Below are 23,380 nucleotides of genomic sequence, written 5' to 3'. Positions count from 1 at the left end.
TTTCTCATAGTGTATCACAGCAGCGCGCCCGGCGCTGCTGCTGTGACGATGCAGGGGGCAGGAAAGAGCGGTTCCCTTGGTAACGGCGATACAGATCGCCGCTATAAGGAGCCGCGCTCTTTTCTGCCCCCTGCATCGTCACAGCAGCAGCGCCGGGCGCGCTGCTGTGATACACTATGAGAAAGTTTCAGAAGGGGAACGCGGATTAGGAAGCGGCCGCTGCCTAGGCAGGTAATAGCAGCGGCGGCCGCGGGGAGCTGGGGGGGGGAGCACTACCTACCTATGCTGGGCACTATACTGGCTAAACTGGGCACTATACTAGCTAAACTGGGCACTATACTGGCTAAACTGGGCACTATACTGGCTAAACTGGGCACTATACTGGCTAAACTGGGGCACTATACTAGCTAAACTGGGCACTATACTGGCTAAACTGGGCACTATACTAGCTAAACTGGGCACTATACTGGCTAAACTGGGCACTATACTGGCTAAACTGGGCACTTTACTAGCCATACTGGGGCACTATACTAGCTAAACTGGGCACTATACTGGCTAAACTGGGCACTTTACTAGCCATACTGGGGCACTATACTAGCTAAACTGGGCACTATACTAGCTAAACTGGGCACTTTACTAGCCATACTGGGGCACTATACTGGCTAAACTGGGCACTATACTGGCTAATCTGGGCACTATACTGGCTAAACTGGGCACTATACTGGCTAAACTGGGCACTATACTGGCTAAACTGGGCACTATACTAGCCATACTGGGGCACTATACTAGCTAAACTGAGGCACTACCTACCCATACTGGGCGCTATACTGGGCACTATACTGGCTATACTGGGCACTATACTGGCTATACTGGGCACTTTACTAGCTATACTGGACACTACCTACCTATACTGGGCACTATACTGGGACACACTGGGGGGCTGCACCAATCCAGCATTTCCTACCCCCGGCTTATATGGGGGTCAATCATTTTTCCCTGTTTTTTTCAGGGAAAAGTTGGGGGGTCGGCTTATATGCGAGTATATACGGTACATACTGAGCGCAGCTATAGCCGTAATTCCTATTATGGCATATGGTGGCACTGGCTACACCCAAATCTTCTGTGCTGGTTTAACAGTGCTCGCCTCTCAACAGTCTGGTGCAGAGGATGCAAGGCCTGGGGAAGAATCTGTGTACATAGATAAGAGACTGGCTAATTGACAGAAAGCAGTTGTGGTCAATGGATCATATTCAAAATGAGTAACTGCTGAAACAAATAACATTTTGGGATGCATTAAAAGGGGGGGGGGGAATAACTAGGGATGCTTGCATAATACTGCCCAGGTTTAGCCCTTTTGTAAGGCCACATCAGGAGCTGGAAGGTCTCATTTACCAGGAATGGTTAGATAAACTGGACTTATTTAGTTTGGAGAAAAGACGCCTTAGTGGAGATCTAATTAACATGTAAAAATGCAGTGGGATGCGAAAGTTTGGGCGACCTTGTTAATCGCCATGATTTTCCTGTATAAATCGTTGGGTATTACGATAAAAAAATGTCAGTTAAATATATCACATAGAAAAACAAAAGTTTGCTTTCCTAAAACAGAAAGAATTTGCGATAATTCAGGTTGGAGTGAGCTCGAGATGTCTCCCAGGCACCACTGCTGAATATATGCAAATTAACCATTGTACCCTTAGAAGCTAAACACACCTCCAGAACCGCTGGAATGCAATGATGTGTCAGCTTGTTAATATGTACAGAGCCATAATAATCCAACATGCATACAGACTGTTTCGGATTGTTTGATCCTCATCAGTGCATGGCATGGATTAATTTGGCTCTATGGAGTAGGGCTTGTAAATCCGAGAGGCACAGACTAACCAGCAAGCTCATGGTGACCCAGAACTCATTGGGGTGTGTAAGGGACTACAATGGTCCTAAAAATATATCACATAGGAGACACACACAGTGATATTTGAGAAGTGAAATGAAGTTTATTGGATCTACAGAAAGTGTGCAACAATTGTTTAACCACCTTGGCGGTAATCACGAGCTCAGCTCGTCCATTACCGCCACGGTGGATTGCTCAGCCCCTGGACGGTCTTTCTGCACCACATTTTCGGAGGGGGTGTAGCTAGCACTTGGATACCTACATCACCCCTCCAATCGCTGCCGGCATGCTCTGATCCCCCGGATCGCAGCTGTTTTTGCACCCCTGGAGCCCGTGCCGGCGCAGCCTCTCTATAGCATCCAGGGGTCACTATGGCGGCGATCGGAATTGCGCATGATGTCAGACGTTATGTCTGATCGACGCCATAGCAACACCTGAAGCTATGCCGGAAGTCTCGGCCATGTAAACATCGCCGGCGGCGAGCAGGGGGGGGGGGGGGACCCAGTGCTGGGGGACTTGAGGGGAGAGTGTACCTAGCCTAGGGCTAGCTACACTAAAAAAATAACCTTTAAAAAAAAAAAAAAAAAAAAGGCACCCGCGGCTGCATGGCCGCAATAATTGTAACGCCAGGGTGGTTAAACAAAATTAGGCAGGTGCATACATTTCGGGTTGTCATTTTATTAGTTCTAAAACCTTAAGAACTAATTATTGGAACTCAAATTGGCTTTGTAAGCTTAGTGACCCCTGACCTACATACACAGGTAAATCCAATTATGAGAAAGTATTTAAAGGTGGGTCAATTGTAAGTTTCCCTCCTCTTTTAATTTTCTCTGAAGAGTAGCAACATGGGGGTCTCAAAACAACTCTCAAATGACCTGAAGACAAAGATTGTTCACCATCATGGTTTAGGGGAAGGATACAGAAAGCGGTCTCAGATTTCAGCTGTCTGTTTCCACAGTTAGGAACATACTGAGGAAATGGAAGACCACAGGCTCAGTTCAAGTTAAGGCTCGAAGTGGCAGACCAAGAAAAATCTCGGATAGACAGAAGCGACGAATGATAAGAACAGTCAGAGTCAACCCACAGACCAGCACCAAAGACCTACAACATCATCATGCTGCAGATGGAGTCACTGTGCATCGTTCAACCATTCGGCACACTTTACACAAGAAGATGCTGTATGCGAGAGTGATGCAGAGGAACCCTTTTCTCCACCCACAGCATGAACAGAGCCGCTTGAGGTATGCTAAAGCACATTTGGACAAGCCAGCTTCATTTTGGACTGATGTAACTAAAAGGCCGAGCTACTTACCGGTAGCAGTGTTTCGACGAATCCTCCAGGATAGCTCCCCCTGAGATTAACCACTTGAGGACCACAGTCTTTCTACCCCTTAAAGAGAATCTGTATTGTTAAAATCGTTCAAAAGTAAACATACCAGTGCGTTAGGGGACATCTATTACCCTCTGTCACAATTTCGCCGCTCCTCGACGCATTAAAAGTGGTTAAAAACAGTTTTTAAAAGTTTGTTTGTAAACAAACAAAATGGCCACCAAAACAGGAAGTAGGTTGATGTACAGTATGTCCACACATAGAAAATACATCCATACACAAGCAGGCTGTATACAGCCTTCCTTTTGAATCTCAAGAGATAATTTGTGTGTTTCTTTCCCCCATGCACTGAAGTTTCAGGCTGCTCTTTTCTTCCTGCAAACAGCTTTGCCCTTGTTTGTAAAGCCCAGCCAGCTCAGAGGACGATTTATCCAGCTTGTAAAAGATAAGAGAGAGAAGAGAGAAGCTGCTCTAATCCTAAATAACACACAGGCAGTGTGCATAAAGGGGAGTTCATAGCAGAACCACAACACTGAAGAACTTGGCAGCCTTCCAGACACAGGCCGACAAGTCTGACAGGGGAAAGATACATTGATTTATTACAGAGACTGTGTTAGTAGAAAGTGCTGCAGTTAGCCAGAACACATTAGAATAGCTTTTGGAACGTGTAGGATGATAAAAAACAGGATGCAATTTTTGTTACGGAGTCTCTTTAAGGACCAGGCACTTTTTTTCCATTCAGACCACTGCAGCTTTCACGGTTTATTGCTCGCTCATACAACCTACCACCTAAATGAATTTTGGCTCCTTTTCTTGTCACTGATAAAGCTTTCTTTTGGTGCTATTTGATTGCTCCTGCGATTTTTACTTTTTATTATATTCATCAAAAAAGACATGAATTTTGGCAAAAAAATGATTTTTTTAACTTTCTGTGCTGACATTTTTCAAATAAAGTAAAATTTCTGTATACATGCAGCGCGAAAAATGTGGACAAACATGTTTTTGATAAAAAAAAAACCCATTCAGTGTATATTTATTGGTTTGGGTAAAAGTTATAGCGTTTACAAACTATGGTGCAAAAAGTGAATTTTCCCATTTTCAAGCATCTATGACTTTTCTGACCCCCTGTCATGTTTCATGAGGGGCTAAAATTCCAGGATAGTATAAATACCCCCCAAATGACCCCATTTTGGAAAGAAGACATCCCAAAGTATTCACTGAGAGGCATAGTGAGTTCATAGAAGATATTATTTTTTTGTCACAAGTAAGCGGAAAATGACACTTTCTGAAAAAAAAAAAAAAAAAAAAAAATTTCTGCTAACTTGCGACAAAAAAAAAATGAAATCTGCCACGGACTCACCATGCCCCTCTCTGAATACCGTATATACTCGCAAGCAAGCCGAATTTTTGACCCCCCAAAAGTGGGCCAAAAGTTGGGGGGTCGGCTTGCTTGCGAGTCATGGGTGGATAGGTGCTGTCCCTCCCCGCTCCCCCCGCGGCTGCCGCTGCTATTACCTTAAGCGGCGCCGCTTCCTCTATCCCCGTCCTCCTCCGGTAAGTAACTCATTCACAGCAGCGCGCCCCCCGCTGCTGTGATGACGCAGGAAACCATAGAGAGCGGTTCCCATAGTAACGGCATCGCCGCTACAGGAAGCCGCTCTCTATGGTTTCCTCGTCATCACAGCAGCGAGAGGCGCGCTGCTGTGAATGAGTTACTTACCGGAGGAGGACGGGGATAGAGGAAGCGGCGCCGCTTAAGGTAATAGCAGCGGCAGCCGCGGGGAGGGACAGCACCTACCCACCCACCCATACTGGGGCACTATGCTAGCTATATGGGGCACTATGCTAGCTATATAGGGCACTATACTAGCTATAATGGGGCACTATACTAGCTATAATGGGGCACTATACTAGCTATAATGGGGCACTATACTAGCTATAATGGGGCACTATACTAGCTATAATGGGGCACTATACTAGCTAAACTGGGGCACTATACTAGCTATACTGAGCACTATACTAGCTATACTGAGCACTATACTAGCTATACTGAGCACTATACTGGCTATACTGAGCACTATACTGGCTATACTGAGCACTATACTGGCTATACTGAGCACTATACTGGCTATACTGAGCACTATACTGGCTATACTGAGCACTATACTAGCTATACTGAGCATTATACTAGCTATACTGAGCACTATACTAGCTATACTGAGCACTATACTAGCTATACTGAGCACTATACTAGCTATACTGGGGCATTTTACTAGCTATACTGAGCACTACCTACCTATACTGGGCACTATACTAGCTATACTGGGACATACTGGGGGGATCACGCGGCCAGCGTTTCCTACCCCCGGCTTACATGAGGGTCAATCATTTTTTCCCTTTTTTGGGGGTAAAAGTGGGGGGGTCGGCTTACATGCGGGTCGGCTTGCTTGCGAGTATATACGGTACCTTGAAGTGTCTACTTTCCAAAATGGGGTCATTTGTGGGGTGTGTTCACTGTCCTGGCATTTTGGGGGGTGCTAAATTGTAAGCACCCCTGTAAAGCCTAAAGGTGCTCATTGGACTTTGGACCCCTTAGCGCAGTTAGGCTGCAAAAAAGTGCCACACATGTGGTATTGCCATACTCAGTAGAAGTACTATAATGTGTTTTGGGGTGTATTTTTACATTTACGTTTTCATTTTTTTTTTTACACACAATTGTCCATTTACAGAGTTATTTCTCCCACCCAGCATGGGTATGTGTAAAAATACACCACAAAACACATTACACTACTTCTCCTGAGTACGGCGATACCACATGTGGCACTTTTTTGCACCCTAACTGCGCTAAAGGGCCCAAAGTCCAATGAGTATCTTTAGGATTTCACAGGTCATTTTGCGACATTTGGTTTCAAGACTACTCCTCATGGTTTAGGGCCCCTAAAATGCCAGGGCAGTATAGGAACCCCACAAATGACCCCATTTTAGAAAGAAGACACCCCAAGGTATTCCGTTAGGAGTATGGTGAGTTCATAGAAGATTTTATTTTTTGTCACAAGTTAGCGGAACATGACACTTTGTGAAAAAAAACAATTAAAATCAATTTCCGCTAACTTGTGACAAAAAAATAAAAACTTCTATGAACTCACCATACTCCTAACGGAATACCTTTGGGTGTCTTCTTTCTAAAATGGGGTCATTTGTGGGGTTCCTATACTGCCCTGGCATTTTAGGGGCCCTAAACCATGAGGATTAGTCTGGAAATCAAATTCTGCAAAATGACCTGTGAAATCCTAAAGGTACTCATTGGACTTTGGGCCCTTTAGCGCAGTTAGGGTGCAAAAAAAAGTGCCACACATGTGGTATACTCGGGAGAAGTAGTACAATGTGTTTTGGGGTGTATTTTTACACATACCCATGCTGGGTGGGAGAAATAACTCTGTAAATGGACAATTGTGTGTAAAAAAAAAATCAAAAGATTGTCATTTACAGAAGTATTTCTCCCACCCAGCATGGGTATGTGTAAAAATACACCCCAAAACACATTATACTACTTCTCCCGAGTACGGCAATACCACATTTGTGGCACTTTTTTGCACCCTAACTGCGCTAAAGGGCCCAAAGTCCAATGAGTACCTTTAGGATTTCACAGGTCATTTATGTTTCAAGACTACTCCTCACAGTTTAGGGCCCCTAAAATGCCAGGGCAGTATAGGAACCCCACTAATGACCCCATTTTACAAAGAAGACACCCCAAGGTATTCCGTTAGGAGTATGGTGAGTTCATAGAAGATTTTTTTTTTTGCCACAAGTTAGCGGAAATTGATTTTAATTGTTTTTTTTTCACAAAGTGTCATTTTCCGCTAACTTGTGACAAAAAATAAAATCTTCTATGAACTCACCATACTCCTAACGGAATGCCTTTGGGTGTCTTCTTTCTAGAATGGGGTCATTTGTGGGGTTCCTATACTGCCCTGGCATTTTAGGGGCCCTAAACCGTGAGGAGTAGTCTTGAAACCAAATGTCGCAAAATGACATGTGAAATCCTAAAGGTACTCATTGGACTTTGGGCCCCTTAGCGTACTTAGGGTGTAAAAAAGTGCCACACATGTGGTACCGCCGTACTCAGGAGAAGTAGTATAATGTGTTTTGGGGTGTATTTTTACACATACCCATGCTAAGTGGGAGAAATATCTCTGTAAATGACAATTGTTTGATTTTTTTTTTTTTTTTTTTTTTTTTTTTTTTTTTACACACAATTGTCCATTTACATAGAAATTTCTCCCACCCAGCATGGGTATGTGTAAAAACACACCCCAAAACACATTATACTACTTTTCCTGAGTACGGCGGTACCACATGTGTGACACTTTTTTGCAGCCTAGGTGCGCTAAGGGGCCCAACATCCTATTCACAGGTCATTTTGAGGCATTTGTTTTCTAGACTACTCCTCGCGGTTTAGGACCCCTAAAATGCCAGGGCAGTATAGGAACCCCACAAGTGACCCCATTTTAGAAAGAAGACACCCCAAGGTATTCCGTTAGGTGTATGGCGAGTTCATAGAAGATTTTATTTTTTGTCACAAGTTAGTGAAAAATGACACTTTGTGAAAAAAAAACAATAAAAATCAATTTCCGCTAACTTTTGACAAAAAAAAAAAAATCTTCTATGAACTCGTCATACACCTAACAGAATACCTTGGGGTGTCTTTTTTTTCTAAAATGGGGTCACTTGTGGGGTTCCTATACCGCCCTGGCATTTTACGGGCCCAAAACCATGAGTAGTCTGGAAACCAAATGTCTCAAAATGACTGTTCAGGGGTATAAGCATCTGCAAATTTTGATGACAGGTGGTCTATGAGGGGGCGAATTTTGTGGAACCGGTCATAAGCAGGGTGGCCTTTTAGATGACAGGTTGTATTGGGCCTGATCTGATGGATAGGAGGAGTGCTAGGGGGGTGACAGGAGGTGATTGATGGGTGTCTCAGGGGGTGGTTAGAGGGGAAAATAGATGCAATCAATGCACTGGGGAGGTGATCGGAAGGGGGTCTGAGGGGGATCTGAGGGTTTGGCCGAGTGATCAGGAGCCCACACGGGGCAAATTAGGGCCTGATCTGATGGGTAGGTGTGCTAGGGGGTGACAGAAGGTGATTGATGGGTGTCTCAAGGTGTGATTAGAGGGGGGAATAGATGCAAGCAATGCACTGGCGAGGTGATCAGGGCTGGGGTCTGAGGGCATTCTGAGGGTGTGGGCGGGTGATTGAGTGCCCTAGGGGCAGATAGGGGTCTAATCTGATAGGTAGCAGTGACAGGGGGTGATTGATGGGTAATTAGTGGGTGTTTAGGGTAGAGAACAGATGTAAACACTGCACTTGGGAGGTGATCGGACGTCGGATCTGCGGGCGATCTATTGGTGTGGGTGGGTGATCAGATTGCCCGCAAGGGGCAGGTTAGGGGCTGATTGATAGGTGGCAGTGACAGCAGGTGATTGCTGGGTGGCAGTGACAGGGGGTGATTGATGGGTGGCAGTGACAGGGGGTGATTGATGGGTGATTGACAGGTAATCAGTGGGTTATTACAGGGGAGAACAGATGTAAATATTGCACTGGCGAATTGATAAGGGGGGGTCTGAGGGCAATCTGAGCGTGTAGGCGGGTGATTGGGTGCCCGCAAGGGGCAGATTAGGGTCTGATCTGATGGGTAACAGTGACAGGTGGTGATAGGGGGTGATTGATGGGTAATTAGTGGGTGTTTAGAGGAGAGAATAGATGTAAACACTGCGCTTGGGTGGTGATCTGATGTCGGATCTGCGGGCGATCTATTGGTGTGGGGGTAGGGGGTGATCAGATTGCCCGCAAGGGGCAGGTTAGGGTCTGATTGATGGGTGGCAGTGACAGGGGGTGATTGATGGGTGGCAGTGACAGGGGGTGATTGATGGGTGATTGGCAGGTGATTGACAGGTGATCAGTGGGTTATTACAGGGAAGGACAGATGTAATTAATGCACTGGCGAATTGATAAGGGGGGGGGTCGGGTCTGAGGGCAATCTGAGCGTGTGGGCGGGTGATTGGGTGCCCGCAAGGGGCAGATTAGGGTCTGATCTGATAGGTAAAAGTGACAGGTGGTGATAGGGGGTGATTGATGGGTGATTGACAGGTGATCAGGGGGGATAGATGCATACAGTACATGGTGGGGGGAGTCTGGGGGGGGTCTGGGGAGAATCTGAGGGGTGGGGGGGTGATCAGGAGGGAGCAGGGGGAAGAGGGGGAGATAAAACAAAAAATAGCGTTGACAGATAGTGACAGGGAGTGATTGATGGGTGATTAGGGGGGTGATTGGGTGCAAACAGGGGTCTGGGGGGTGGGCAGGGAGGGGTCTGATGGGTGCTGTGGGCGATCTGGGGCAGGGGGGGGGGGGGGGGGAATCAGTGTGCTTGGTGCAGACTAGGGTGGCTGCAGCCTGCCCTGGTGGTCCCTCGGACACTGGGACCACCAGGGCAGGAGGCAGCCTGTATAATACACTTTGTAAACATTACAAAGTGTATTATACACTTTGTATGCGGCGATCGTCGGGTTAACATCCCGCCGGCGCTTCCGTATGGCCGGCGGGATGTTACGGCGGGTGAGCGGCGCCAGGCGGAGGATCGCATCACGGATGACGCGATCGCTCCGCCCATGCCCATACAAGGACCGCCGCATTTTGTCAATACGGCGGTCCTTGCGGCGTCCACTTCCCGGCCGCCATTTGTCTATACGGCGGTCGGGAAGTAGTTAAAGGGACACTTAAGTCAAACAAAAAAAATGAGTTTTACTCACCTGGGGCTTCCAATAGCCCGCTGCAGCTGTCCGGTGCCCTCGCCATCTCCCTCCGATCCTCCTGGCCCAGCCGGCAGCCACTTCCTGTTTCGGTGACAGGAGCTGACAGGCTGGGGAGGCGAGTGATTCTTCGCGTTCCTGGCCACAATAGCGTCATCTATGCTGCTATAGCATATATCATATACCATATAGCAGCATAGAGGGTGCTAATGTGTCTGGGAACGTGAAGAATCACTCGCGTCCCCAGCCTGTCAGCTCCTGTCACCGAAACAGGAAGTGGCTGCTGGCGGGGCCAGGAGGATTGGAGGGAGACAGTGAGGGCACTGGACAGCTGCAGGGGGCTATTGGAAGCACTAGATGAATAAAACTCATTTTTTTTTTTTTACTTAAGTGTCCCTTTAAATAATGGAAAAACGTGGGCTATACGCCAATCCACTGGGACTCAGCCAGTTGAAAGAGTCAGAAAAGATAAGATAGACACTAAGTTACTTACCGGTAACGTCTTTTCCAGGAGTCGGAAGGACAGCAACACAGATGAGAGATTACCCTTCCACCTACTATTGGACAGGAAGAGGTTAATCCATGATCACAGGCAGGGTATGTTATATACACCCCCAACAGACATACCTCAGAAATAACAAAGATTCCATATATACTGCTTCAAAAATGTTTATTCATAAATACAAATAACCCACTTAGGGCGGGAAGTAAGGGTGCTGTCCTTCCGACTCCTGGAAAAGAGGTTACCGGTAAGTAACTTAGTGTCTTTCCCAGGGTCGTCTCCAGGACAGCAACCCAGCTGAGAATCAAAGATTACATATAATTAGTTACATAGTTACATAGTTATTTTGGTTGAAAAAAGACATACGTCCATCGAGTTCAACCAGTATAAAGTACAACACCAGCCTGCTCCCTCACATATCCCTGTTGATCCAGAGGAAGGCGAAAAAACCTTACAAGGCATGGTCCAATTAGCCCCTAAAGGGAAAAATTCCTTCCAGACTCCAGATGGCAATCAGATAAAATCCCTGGATCAACATCATTAGGCATTACCTAGTAATTGTAGCCATGGATGTCTTTCAACGCAAGGAAAGCATCTAAGCCCCCTTTAAATGCAGGTATAGAGTTTGCCATAACGACTTCCTGTGGCAATGCATTCCACATCTTAATCACTCTTACTGTAAAGAACCCTTTCCTAAATAAATGGTTAAAACGTTTTTCCTCCATGCGCAGATCATGTCCTCTAGTCCTTTGAGAAGGCCTAGGGACAAAAAGCTCATCCGCCAAGGTATTATATTGCCCTCTGATGTATTTATACATGGTAATTAGATCCCCTCTAAGGCGTCTTTTCTCTAGACTAAATAAACCCAGTTTATCTAACCTTTCTCGATAAGTGAGACCTTCCATCCCACGCATCAATTTTGTTGCTCGTCTCTGCACCTGCTCTAAAACTGCAATATCTTTTTTGTAATGTGGTGCCCAGAACTGAATTCCATATTCCAGATGTGGCCTTACTAGAGAGTTAAACAGGGGCAATATTATGTTAGCATCTCGAGTTTTTATTTCCCTTTTAATGCATCCCAAAATTTTGTTAGCTTTAGCTGCAGCTGCTTGGCATTGAGTAAGATTATTTAACTTGTTGTCAATGAGTACTCCTAAGTCCTTCTCCAAGTTTGATGTCCCCAACTGTATCCCATTTATTTTGTATGGTGCTAGACCATTAGTACGTCCAAAATGCATGACCTTACATTTGTCAACATTGAATTTCATCTGCCATGTATGTGCCCATATAGCCATCCTATCCAGATCCTGTTGCAATATGACACTATCTTCCTGAAAGTTGATGATTCTGCACAATTTTGTATCATCTGCAAAAATAGCAACATTGCTCACTACTGCATCTACTAGGTCATTAATAAATAAATTGAAGAGCACTGGACCCAGAACAGACCCCTGTGGGACCCCACTGCTAACAGTCTCCCATTTTGAGTACGATCCATTGACCACAACTCTGTTTTCTGTCCATTAGCCAGTTCCCTATCCATGAACACAGACTCTTCCCCAGTCCTTGCATCCTCAACTTTTGCACCAGACTTTTGTGGGGAACAGTGTCGAAGGCCTTTGCAAATTGCAGGTATATCACATCTACAGCATTCCCAATATCCATATTAGCATTCACTACCTCATAAAAGCTGAGCATGTTAGTCAAACAGGACCTGTCTTTAGTAAACCCATGTTGATGCTGAGAAATAAGATTATTTTCTACTATGAAGTCATGTATAGTATCTCTTAGTAACCCCTCAAATAGTTTGCATACAACTGATGTTAAACTTACAGGTCTATAATTTCCTGGATCAGATTTTTTGCCCTTCTTAAATAATGGGAAAACGTGGGCTGTACGCCAATCCACTGGGACTCTGCCAGTTGCAAGAGAGTCACAAAAGATAAGATAAAGGGGTTTATCTATAACTAAACTTAATTCCCTTAGGACCCGAGGATGCATGCCATCCGGGCCAGGTGCCCTGTCCATTTTTAATTTATTTAGTCTTGCCTTCACTTCTTCCTGCGTTAAGTATTTAATATTACAGTTAGAAGATTGAGACTCTTCTGCCTCTGTAGTTTGCAACAGTGCTGTTTCTTTTGTGAAGACAGAAGCAAAGAAAGCATTTAATAACTCTGCCTTACCTTGGTCATCCACCATTGAGTTCCCATCCTCATCCTTTAGGAGTCCTATACAGTCAACCTTTCTTTTTTTAGAGTTAATGTACTTGTAAAACTTTTTTGGGTTAGATTTGATATCCTTAGCGATTTGGGGCGGGATAACAGCATGAAGAACCCTCCTTCCGAAACTCAAGTCCATCTTAGAGTCTAAATCCAGTTTGTAATGCTTTACAAAAGTATTCTTACTAGACCAAGTAGCTGCCCTGCAAATTTGGTCAATCGAAACTCCAGCCCTCTCCGCCCAAGAGGCGGAAACAGATCGAGTCGAGTGAGCTCTAATGACCCTAGGCACCTCCTTGCCCTGAGACTGGTATGCCAAAATGATAGCCTATCTAATCCATCTAGTGATGGTAGCCTTAGAAACCTGACTACCTCTATTAATACCTGAAAAAAAGAACAAACAAAGTCTGAGATTTCCTCCAGGGTTTGGTAACTTCCAGGTATTTGATAACACAACGTCTAACATCAAGACAGTGCAACCGTCTCTCTTTATCATTAGATGGCTCATTACAAAATGATGGCAAATATATCTTTTGAGACCTGTGGAAATGAGAACATACTTTAGGCAAAAAAAGCTGCATCTGGTTTTAGAGTTATTCTGTCCTCTGAAATTATACAGTAGGGTTCAGCAATGGATAAGGCCTGAATCTCCCCCACACGCCTTGCCGAGGAGATGGCCAGCAAGAATGCAGTCTTTAAAGTCAATAATTTCTCTGATATCTCCTCTAATGGTTCAAAAGGTGCATCCATGAGGGCTTGTAGAACCAGATTCAAATCCCAGGGAGGTACCTGGGTCCTGATCACGGCTTAATTCTGTGAACAGCTCTGAAGAAACGAATGAAAAACTCATCCTCCGCTAACTTTCTCTGTAAAAAAAAACACTGAGAGCAGAGGTTCACACTTTCAGGGTACTCACACTCAGTCCTTTTTTTCAGGCCAGACTGCAAAAACGGCCACCTCCTCTGACTTAGAACCCCCACATCCAAGCCCACCCCCCCTTGAGGTGTATGAGGATGACGTCAGGAAACACCTGTCAAGGATTAATGCAAGGAAAGCCTCAGGCCCAGATGGAGTGTCACCAGCCTGTCTGAAAACCTGCGCACAGCAGCTTGCTCCCATTCTCTCATCCATCTTCACCAAGTCCATCCAGGAAGGCAGGGTCCCTGCTTGCTTCAAGAGGTCCACAATCATCCCGGTCCCCAAAAAACAGGGCGTCTCAGACCTCAACAATTTCAGGCCGGTGGCTCTCACCTCGGTCATCATGAAAGCCTTTGAAAGCTTGGTTTTGCCTTTCCTCAAGCAATCGACCGAATCCCTGCTGGACCCGTTTCAGTTTGCATATAGAGCAAACAGGTCTACTGACGACGCCATAAATATCTGCCTGGAGCTTGTAAATGAACACCTGGACAGACCTGACTCATACGCCAGGATCCTTCTACTCGACTTTAGCTCGGCGTTTAACACCATCAGCCCCCTAATACTTCAAGAAAATCTTGCTGCCCTCGGAGTCCACCCCACCCTCTGCCTCTGGATCACGGACTTCCTAAGTAATAGATCCCAAGCCGTCAAGCTGGACACTATCATCTCCCAACCAAGGACCACCAATACAGGGGCCCCCCAAGGTTGCGTACTGTCGCCGTTCCTATTCTCCCTATACACTAACAATTGCAGGTCCACCGCAGACTCCGTCAAAGTCCTCAAGTTCGCTGACAACACCACCATCGTTGGCCTCATCTCTGGAAATGATGAGCAGGAGTATCGCCACCAGATTGACAGAATTTGCCACTGGTGTAGGGAGAACGGGCTGGTCCTGAACACTACAAAAACGGTTGAGATGATTGTCGATTTTAGGAAACGCGCCACCACCCCACCCCCGATCAGCATTGACGGCACGGTAGTTGAGAACGTCCCCTGTGCACGCCTCCTTGGCACGACAATCTCTAAGGACCTGACGTGGAAAACCAACACTACCTCAACCCAGAAAAAAGCCCAGCAGAGGCTATTTTTCCTACGCCAACTAAAGAAGTTCGGTATGGCCCACGAGCTTCTGACGAGCTTCTACACTGCCACAATTGAATCTGTCCTTTGCTCCTCCATCCTGGTCTGGTATGCTGGATCCTCCGCCAGGGACAGACACAAACTGCAGAGGGTCATCAGATCAGCGGAGAGAATCATCGGGAAACCACTCCCCTCTCTCGCCCAGATCTTCAACTCTAGACTGCGCTCCAGAGCTCAAAAAAAAAAAAAATCGTTAATGACCCGTCCCACCCAGGTTTCCGCTTCTTTAGTAAGCTCCCCCTAGGCCGGAGATTCCGATCCATCTACACCAGGACCACAAGACACAGGAACAGTTTCTTCCCCTCAGCCGTGAACTATCTGAACTCTTAGATCCCTCCTCATCCTACCACGACAAGTGGTGTCTAGTAGCACCCAGCCTGACCGCATGGCTGCACACTTCATATATACGTGTTCAAATGTGTTCAAATGCTGTAACTGTACCCTCTATATTGTCTGTCTGCTTACATATATGTATCGTTATGTCCTGCTTGTTCTCACCTAGCCCTGTACTTGCCAAACCCAATTCCGCGCACGGCCCAGTCGTGCTTGGCGAAATAAAAGATTCTGATTCTGAAAAACTCTAATGCAGAATAGGATTCATCTCTGTTCTTACCATTCTCCCTACACCAGTTATTGTATACACGCCAAGCCTTGAGATAGATTTCTCGTAACCATTTTCCTGCTCAGTAACAAAGTCTCTGTCAGTTCTTTAGAAAACCCCTTACCTCTTAGGAGTTCGCCTTCAGCATCCAGGCTGATAGATGTAACACCTTTACCTGAGGGTAGCAGACTGGGCCTTGCGTCAATAAGTCCTGGCGATCTGGCAGCAGGATCGGTTCCGCTACAGCTAGCTTCTTCAGCAGTGAAAACCACGACCTCTCTGGCCAAAATGGAACAATTACTATTGCCACAGAACCGTCCCGGCTGATCTTGTTGAGAGTACTGGAAATCAGATTGAAAGGGGGGGGGGGGGGGGGGAACACATACAGAAGAGGGAAATTCCAACTGAGCGAGAAGGCGTCCACTGCCCAAGGCTTGTCGTTCGGACACAGGGAGCAAAACATCTGACACTTGGCATTCTGTTTGCTTGCGAAAAAATCTATAGTCGGCATTCCCCAGTTGGCCACTATTTCTAGAAAAACCTCCTGATTTAGGGACCAACTGTCCTGATTCAGTTCCGACCTGCTGAGATAGTCTGCCACTTGATTCAATGTACCTCTCAGATGCACTGCTTTTAACGAGGCTAAGTTATTTTCTGCCCATAGAAGGATCCTCTCTGCTATCATCATGATGGTCCTGCTCCTCGTCCCCCCTTGATGATTTAGGTAAGCTACAACTGTGCTGTTGTCTGATCTGATAGTTACGTGCTGAAATCTTATCTGATCCTGAAAGTGCAACAAGGCTCGTCTTACTGCCTCCAGCTCCCTGATGTTGGAATGTGCTAGACTCAAGGTTCTGTTCCAAGCCCCCTGAACTGGCAAACTGTCCATGTGAGCACCCCAACCCCAACTGCTGGCATCTGTAGTGATGATCCTCTGGGTTGGAAAATCCCACAGGCAACCCACTGTAAGCTGGCCTGGCTCCGACCACCATTGAAGCAAAGTTTTTATGTAATATGGGATGAATACTTTTTTGTCCAGACTTCTGACCCCCTTGTTCCAAACCTGCAGAATCCAAAGTTGAAGCTGTCTGGAATGCAGTTGGCCCCACTGGACAGCCGGGAATGAGGATGTCATAAGTCCGAGTAAGGACATAGCGCCCCTTATGGAGATGGTAGAAGCTTCCTGAAAGGAGAAAACATTTGTTAGTAACAAGTCTTTCTTGGGTGAAGGTAGATAAACTCTGATCTACAGTGTTAATTTCAAAGCCTAGGAACAAAATAGACTGTGATGGCACAAAAGATGACTTCTTCCAGTTAATAATCCATCCCAGGGATTCCAGCACCTTCACTGAGGTCTGAACCCTGGCAGCAACCGCCATAGCGGAGTCTCCCCAAAAAAACAGGTCGTCAAGATAGGCAATGACTTGTACATCAGTCAGTCTCAGATAGGCTAATACTTCAGTCATAATTTTAGTAAAGAGCCAGGGGCAGAAGATAACCCGAAAGGTAATGCCATAAACTGGTAATGCCTTACCTCTCCCTGATGACGAACTGCAAACCTCAGGTATACTTGTGAGTCCAGGTGGATGGGTAGATGCAAATAAGCATCCTGAAGGTCCAGTGAAAACATGAAGGAATTTTTCTGCAGTAGGCCGAGAACCGAGCGGATATTGTCCATTTTGAACTTCCTGTACTTGATGGACTTGTTGAGAAGTTTTAGATTGAGAATAAGCCTGTAATTGCCTGTTTGTTTCTGAACTCGAAATATTGGCGAGTAAAACCCCCTTCCCTCTTGGCAGCGAGGAACTTGCCTTATGACCCTTTTTTTCAACAGATCTGATACTGCATCCTGTAGAGCTGAGGACATTGCTTGAGATGGAGGAAGAGACGTCAGGAAGAATCTGGTCGGAGGGACTTCTGTAAACTCTAGTCTGTAACCTTCCAAAATGATCTTTAGCAACCACTCGTTCTGGAACAGGGACTCCCAGTTTTCGAAGAAGTGTGCCAGTCTTCCTCCCACCGGAATCCTGGCGTCATTGCTTCTTTGGCTGATTAGCGGGATTATGCAAGAAGGAGGCGGAGGGCTTTCCTTTTTGATCCTTCTGTGATCTCCACTGCCTTCTACTAGACCTATAGTTTGTATCTTGACCTCCTGATGAACGAAAGGACCGTTTAAACCTAAACACTTTCTTTCTATCCGGGAAGTTCTTGTTGTCTGCCGTTCTGTCCAGTGTCTCATCTAACTTAGTGCCGAACAACAAGGCCCCTTCACATGGCACCCCACACAATTTCACTTTTGATGATGTATCTCCATTCCATGTTCTGACCCATATTCCTCTACGAGCCGAGTTTGCTAAGGCCGCTGTTCTTGCCGTTAACCGAACAGAGTCATCTACAGCGTCACAAAGATAATTCACAGTGTGAAATATATTAGGAAATGACTTTAAAATAACTTCTCTTGAAGAACCTCCTGCTATATGCATCTCTAATTGCTCTAACCAGACCTTAAGGGACCTTGAAAAGGCAGTAGCTGCTATGCCTGGCAGGAAATTAAGAGTGGCTGACTCCCATGTTCTCCTAAGGAGATTATCCACTTTCTTATCTAGAGGATCCTTCAATACCAAAGTCCTTAAACTGCAGGGCTGATCTACGAGAAACTCTAGATAGGGCAGGATCCAATTTTGGGACTGGGCCCCAATATTTCTGGTCATCAGGTTTAAAGGGATATCTTCTACCCATAGACCTGGGCCAAAAGGCTCTCTTCTCAGGAAACTCCCATTTTTTTTGTAATCATGTCCTTCAGAGATTTATGAACAGGAATGAAATTCTTCTTACTTTCTGCTAGACTTAGGTACATCTTATCTAACGTGGACAGATCATGCTCCTCCTCCTTAATATCCATAGCTGCGTACATAGCACTTAAAAGACTATCCATATTTTCGGAAGCGAAGGCAAATTTTTGTACTTTAACTCCCTCCATAGGTTTCTCCTCTTCCTCCGCGTCAGACATCTCCTCTAAAGAAGAAATTTCACCCTCAGAAAGTTCCACATCAGAGTTTTCAGTATTATGGGTTCTCCTAACAGGCTGCAGCGCTTGTAACGGCTGACCAGACACTACCGGGGACACTGCAACTGGCATGGGCCCTGAAATCCTATTAGGATTCATTGCAACAGAGGTACTGTGCGCAGTGGAAGGATAAACAGGGGCCCCTTTAAACGATTGTAAAGTTGATGCCACTTCCGACTTCATCCAGCCCATAAGATCCTTGAACACAGCAGGGGATTCCTCTTTAACCATCTGCTGGATACAAGCTTGACATAGAGGCCTACTGGAAGCCTGAGGCACTTTAGCTGTACACAAAACACATTTCCTTTTATCTTTCTTCTGCTCTGGCCCTGATGTAGACAAAGATGCAGTAGGAGTAGCAGCAGAATCATATATATATATATATATATATATATACACACACACACATACATCATAGCACATACTACTGCCCCAGCGTCCAGTGTGCTCTCTGCTGTCTCCATGCTGGCTTCCAACAAACAATCCAGCCAAGGGAGATGCTTAAAAAGGCCCTGGGACGTGCACATAAAAAAAAAAAAAAAAAAAAAAAAAAAAGTTCCCTCCTAGGAACCATTACTAACCTTAAGGTTCCCAGAGTATCCTGCGCATCTCTTCCCTGCAGCCTCCGGCACGGAAGGGGTTAATACCTCCTCCCCTCGTGGCCACGCTAACACAGCTTCCGGCAAGGCAGGGGGCGTGTCGCCAGACATTCAGCTGACTACCTCACATGCTGCCACCCCCTGCCGCCGATCGCGAATCACAGCCGGCTTCCTGGTCACCTGACTCCACCAAGGGAACCTCCTCACTTCCCTCAGGACCTGCCGACGTCATCCGGAGTCATCTGACTCCTGCAGCCAATCGCAGCCGCCCTGCCTGCGCGTCTGCGCGTTCAAAGCAGCCAGAATCAGTCACCATCTGTAAAGACAGGGAGACGGCCGCTCTCCCCAGCTGATCCTGCTCTGGCCAGCATACTCGGAAGACCCCCACTCCAGGACCCCGCCATCTGGCGTCAGCCCTCAGGAAAAAACATGACCTCTTCCGTCCGTGGACAGGAATAAAACTGAGGTATGTCTGGTGGGGGCAGAGATAGATAGAGATTATATATATATATATATATATATATATATATATATATATATATATATATATATATATATATATATATATATATATATATATATATATATATATATATATATATATATATATATATATATATATATATATATATATATATATATATATATATATATATATATATATATATATGTATAATCAGCACTGCATAATATGTTGGCGCATTATAAATACAATAAATAATAATAATAATAATAATAATAATTATATCTCTATCTAGATCTATCTATCTAGATCTATCTATCTAGATCTATCTATCTATCTATCTATCTAGATCTATCTATCTATCTATCTATCTATCTAGATCTATCTATCTAGATCTATCTATCTATCTATCTATCTAGATCTATCTATCTAGATCTATCTATCTAGATCTATCTATCTATCTATCTAGATCTATCTATCTAGATCTATCTATCTATCTATCTAGATCTATCTATCTATCTATCTAGATCTATCTATCTAGATCTATCTATCTAGATCTATCTATCTAGATCTATCTATCTAGATCTATCTATATCTATCTATCTATCTATCTATATCTATCTAGATCTATCTATCTATCTAGATCTATCTATCTAGATCTATCTATCTATCTAGATCTATCTATCTATCTATCTAGATCTATCTATCTATCTATCTAGATCTATCTATCTATCTATCTAGATCTATCTATCTATCTATCTAGATCTATCTATCTATCTATCTAGATCTATCTATCTATCTATCTAGATCTATCTATCTATCTATCTAGATCTATCTATCTATCTATCTAGATCTATCTATCTATCTATCTAGATCTATCTATCTATCTATCTAGATCTATCTATCTATCTAGATCTATCTATCTAGATCTATCTATCTATCTAGATCTATCTATCTATCTAGATCTATCTATCTATCTAGATCTATCTATCTATCTAGATCTATCTATCTATCTATCTAGATCTATCTATCTATCTAGATCTATCTATCTATCTAGATCTATCTATCTATCTAGATCTATCTATCTATCTATCTATCTAGATCTATCTATCTATCTATCTAGATCTATCTATCTATCTATCTATCTAGATCTATCTATCTATCTATCTAGATCTATCTATCTAGATCTATCTATCTATCTATCTAGATCTATCTATCTATCTAGATCTATCTATCTATCTATCTAGATCTATCTATCTATCTATCTAGATCTATCTATCTATCTATCTAGATCTATCTATCTATCTATCTATCTATCTATCTATCTATCTATCTATCTATCTAGATCTATCTATCTATCTATCTATCTATCTAGATCTATCTATCTATCTAGATCTATCTATCTATCTATCTATCTATCTATCTAGATCTATCTAGATCTATCTATCTATCTATCTATCTAGATCTATCTATAGATCTATCTATCTATCTATCTAGATCTATCTATCTATCTATCTAGATCTATCTATCTATCTATCTAGATCTATCTATCTATCTAGATCTATCTATCTATCTATCTAGATCTATCTATCTATCTATCTAGATCTATCTATCTATCTATCTATACCTCTTCCTGTCCAATAGTAGGTGGAAAGGTAATCTCTCATCTGGGTTGCTGTCCTGGAGACGACCCTGGGAAAAAGGGGTTTATCTATAACTAAACTTAATTCCCTTAGGACCCGAGGATGCATGCCATCCGGGCCAGGTGTCTTGTCTATTTTTAATTTATTTAGTCTTGCCTTCACTCCTTCCGGCGTTAAGTATTTAATATTACAGTTAGAAGATTGAGACTCTTCTGCCTCTGTAATTTGCAACAGTGCCATTTCCTTTGTGAAGACAGAAGCAAAGAAAGCATTTAATAACTCTGCCTTACCTTGGTCATCCACCATTGAGTTCCCACCCTCATCCTTTAGGAGTCCTATACAGTCAACCTTTCTTTTTTTAGAGTTGACGTACTTGTAAAAACTTTTTTTGGGATAGATTTGATATCCCTAGCGATTTGATTTTCAGCTTCGATCTTTGCCAGCCTAATTTCTTTTTTACAATTTTTATTGCACTCCTTATAATTACTTGTGCATCCTCGGTCCCCTCCTGTTTTAGGACCTTATAGGCATTCTTTTTCCTCTTCATTTTATCCCTAACCCGTCTATTCATCCATAGAGGCATTTTTTTATTCCTAGACATTTTGTTTCCATATGTGATATACTGTACATACTACAATATTGATTGAGAATAAGTTTAAAAGCTTGCCATTTCCCTTCAGTGTCCTCACCTTGTAGTACATTATCCCAGTTCACCAAACTTAGTGCCTGCCTAATTTGATTGAACTTTGCTTTTCTAAAATTCATAGTTTTAGTGGTCCCGCTGCCCCGTGGCCTATCAGTCACCAGATCAAACGTTATCATGTTGTGATCACTATTTCCCAAATGTTCTTGAACCTGCACATTTGATACATTATCTGGTCTATTAGAAATTATCAGATTCAGTAACGCATTCCCCCTAGTTGGTTCCGTTACCATTTGAGTAATTGTCCTGTAGTGCTGCCAGAAATCTACTGCTTTTACCAGAATGGGTAGCCTCAATACCCCAGTCAATGTCTGGAAAGTTGAAGTCGCCCATAACTATGACCTCATTTTTACTTGCAGCTTTTTCAATTTGCTGTAGTAATCGCAGTTCTGCAGCTTCATTAATATGAGGTGGCCTGTAGCATACCCCAATAAGCAATTGGCAACTTTTATTTCCACCATGAATATTTACCCAAACAGACTCCACATCTTCGCAATCTTCCTCCATCTCATCGTTGAGGACAGCTGTAAAAGAATTCTTAAAGAGACAAACCCCTCCACCTTTTTTCCCTGTTCTATCCCTCCTAATCACATTGGGCCTGATTCACAAAGCGGTGCTAACAGTTAGCACCCTGGTGAAAAGCCCTTTATCACACCTAAACTCTGTTTAGGCATGATAAGTTTAGGCATGATAAGTTTAGGGGCCTGATTCACAAAGCGGTGCTAACCCAGTTAGCACGCCTAAAAGACTTTAGGCATGATAACCATTGCACCATGCTGGTGAAAAGCCAGTTTAGGTGTGATAAGTTTAGGCATGCTAAGTTTAGATAAGTGTAGATAGCGTGCAAAGTCCCGAACGCAAAGCAGCGCCATTAAACTCTATGCGAAGTGCACCAGACTTTGCTAGCGCAAAACTTTTGATCAGCTGTGCACTGCGGTGCTAACGCAGTTGGTGCTTAAACTTATCATGCCTAAACTTATCACACCTAAACTTATCATGCCTAAACTTATCACACCTAAACTTATCACACCTAAACTTATCATGCCTAAACTGAGTTTAGGCATGATAAAGGGCTTTTCACCAGCGTGCTAACTGTTAGCACCGCTTTGTGAATCAGGCCCTAGGTGTGATAAGTTTTTAGGCGTGATAAGTTTAAGCACCAACTGGGTTAGCACCGTAGTGCACAGCTGATCAAAAGGTTTGCGCTAGCAAAGTCTGGTGCACTTTGCATAGAGTTTAATGGCGCTGCTTTGCGTGCGGGACTTTGCATGCGATCTAAACTTATCTAAACTTAGCATGCCTAAACTTAGCATGCCTAAACGTATCATGCCTAAACTGAGTTTAGGCATGATAAAAATGGTTATCACGCCTAAAGTCTCTAACTGGGTTAGCACCGCTTTGTGAATCGAGCCCATTGTATCCATTTAAATTAGCTATCCAGTCATGGCTTTCATCCATCCATGTCTCGGTTATTCCCACAATGTCATAGCCTTT

General features: G+C 44.2%; 1 protein-coding gene and 1 pseudogene across 1 annotated transcript in view; one reads left to right on the top strand and one right to left on the bottom strand.

Annotated features, from left to right (window-relative positions):
• Nucleotides 1-15,394, top strand: part of LOC137532345 (uncharacterized) — a 46,695-nt pseudogene extending 31,301 nt beyond the window's left edge.
• The window catches only part of LOC137533574 (meiotic recombination protein DMC1/LIM15 homolog), a 603,524-nt gene that overhangs the window by 533,254 nt on the left and 46,890 nt on the right, over nucleotides 1-23,380 (bottom strand). The gene's annotated exons all lie outside the window — the stretch shown is intronic.

The sequence above is a fragment of the Hyperolius riggenbachi genome, chromosome 9, assembly GCF_040937935.1.
Source record: "Hyperolius riggenbachi isolate aHypRig1 chromosome 9, aHypRig1.pri, whole genome shotgun sequence".
Taxonomy (NCBI): domain Eukaryota; kingdom Metazoa; phylum Chordata; class Amphibia; order Anura; family Hyperoliidae; genus Hyperolius; species Hyperolius riggenbachi.
The sequence above is the reverse complement of the archived record's forward strand: the minus strand, read 5'-3'. Positions and strand labels throughout refer to the sequence as shown.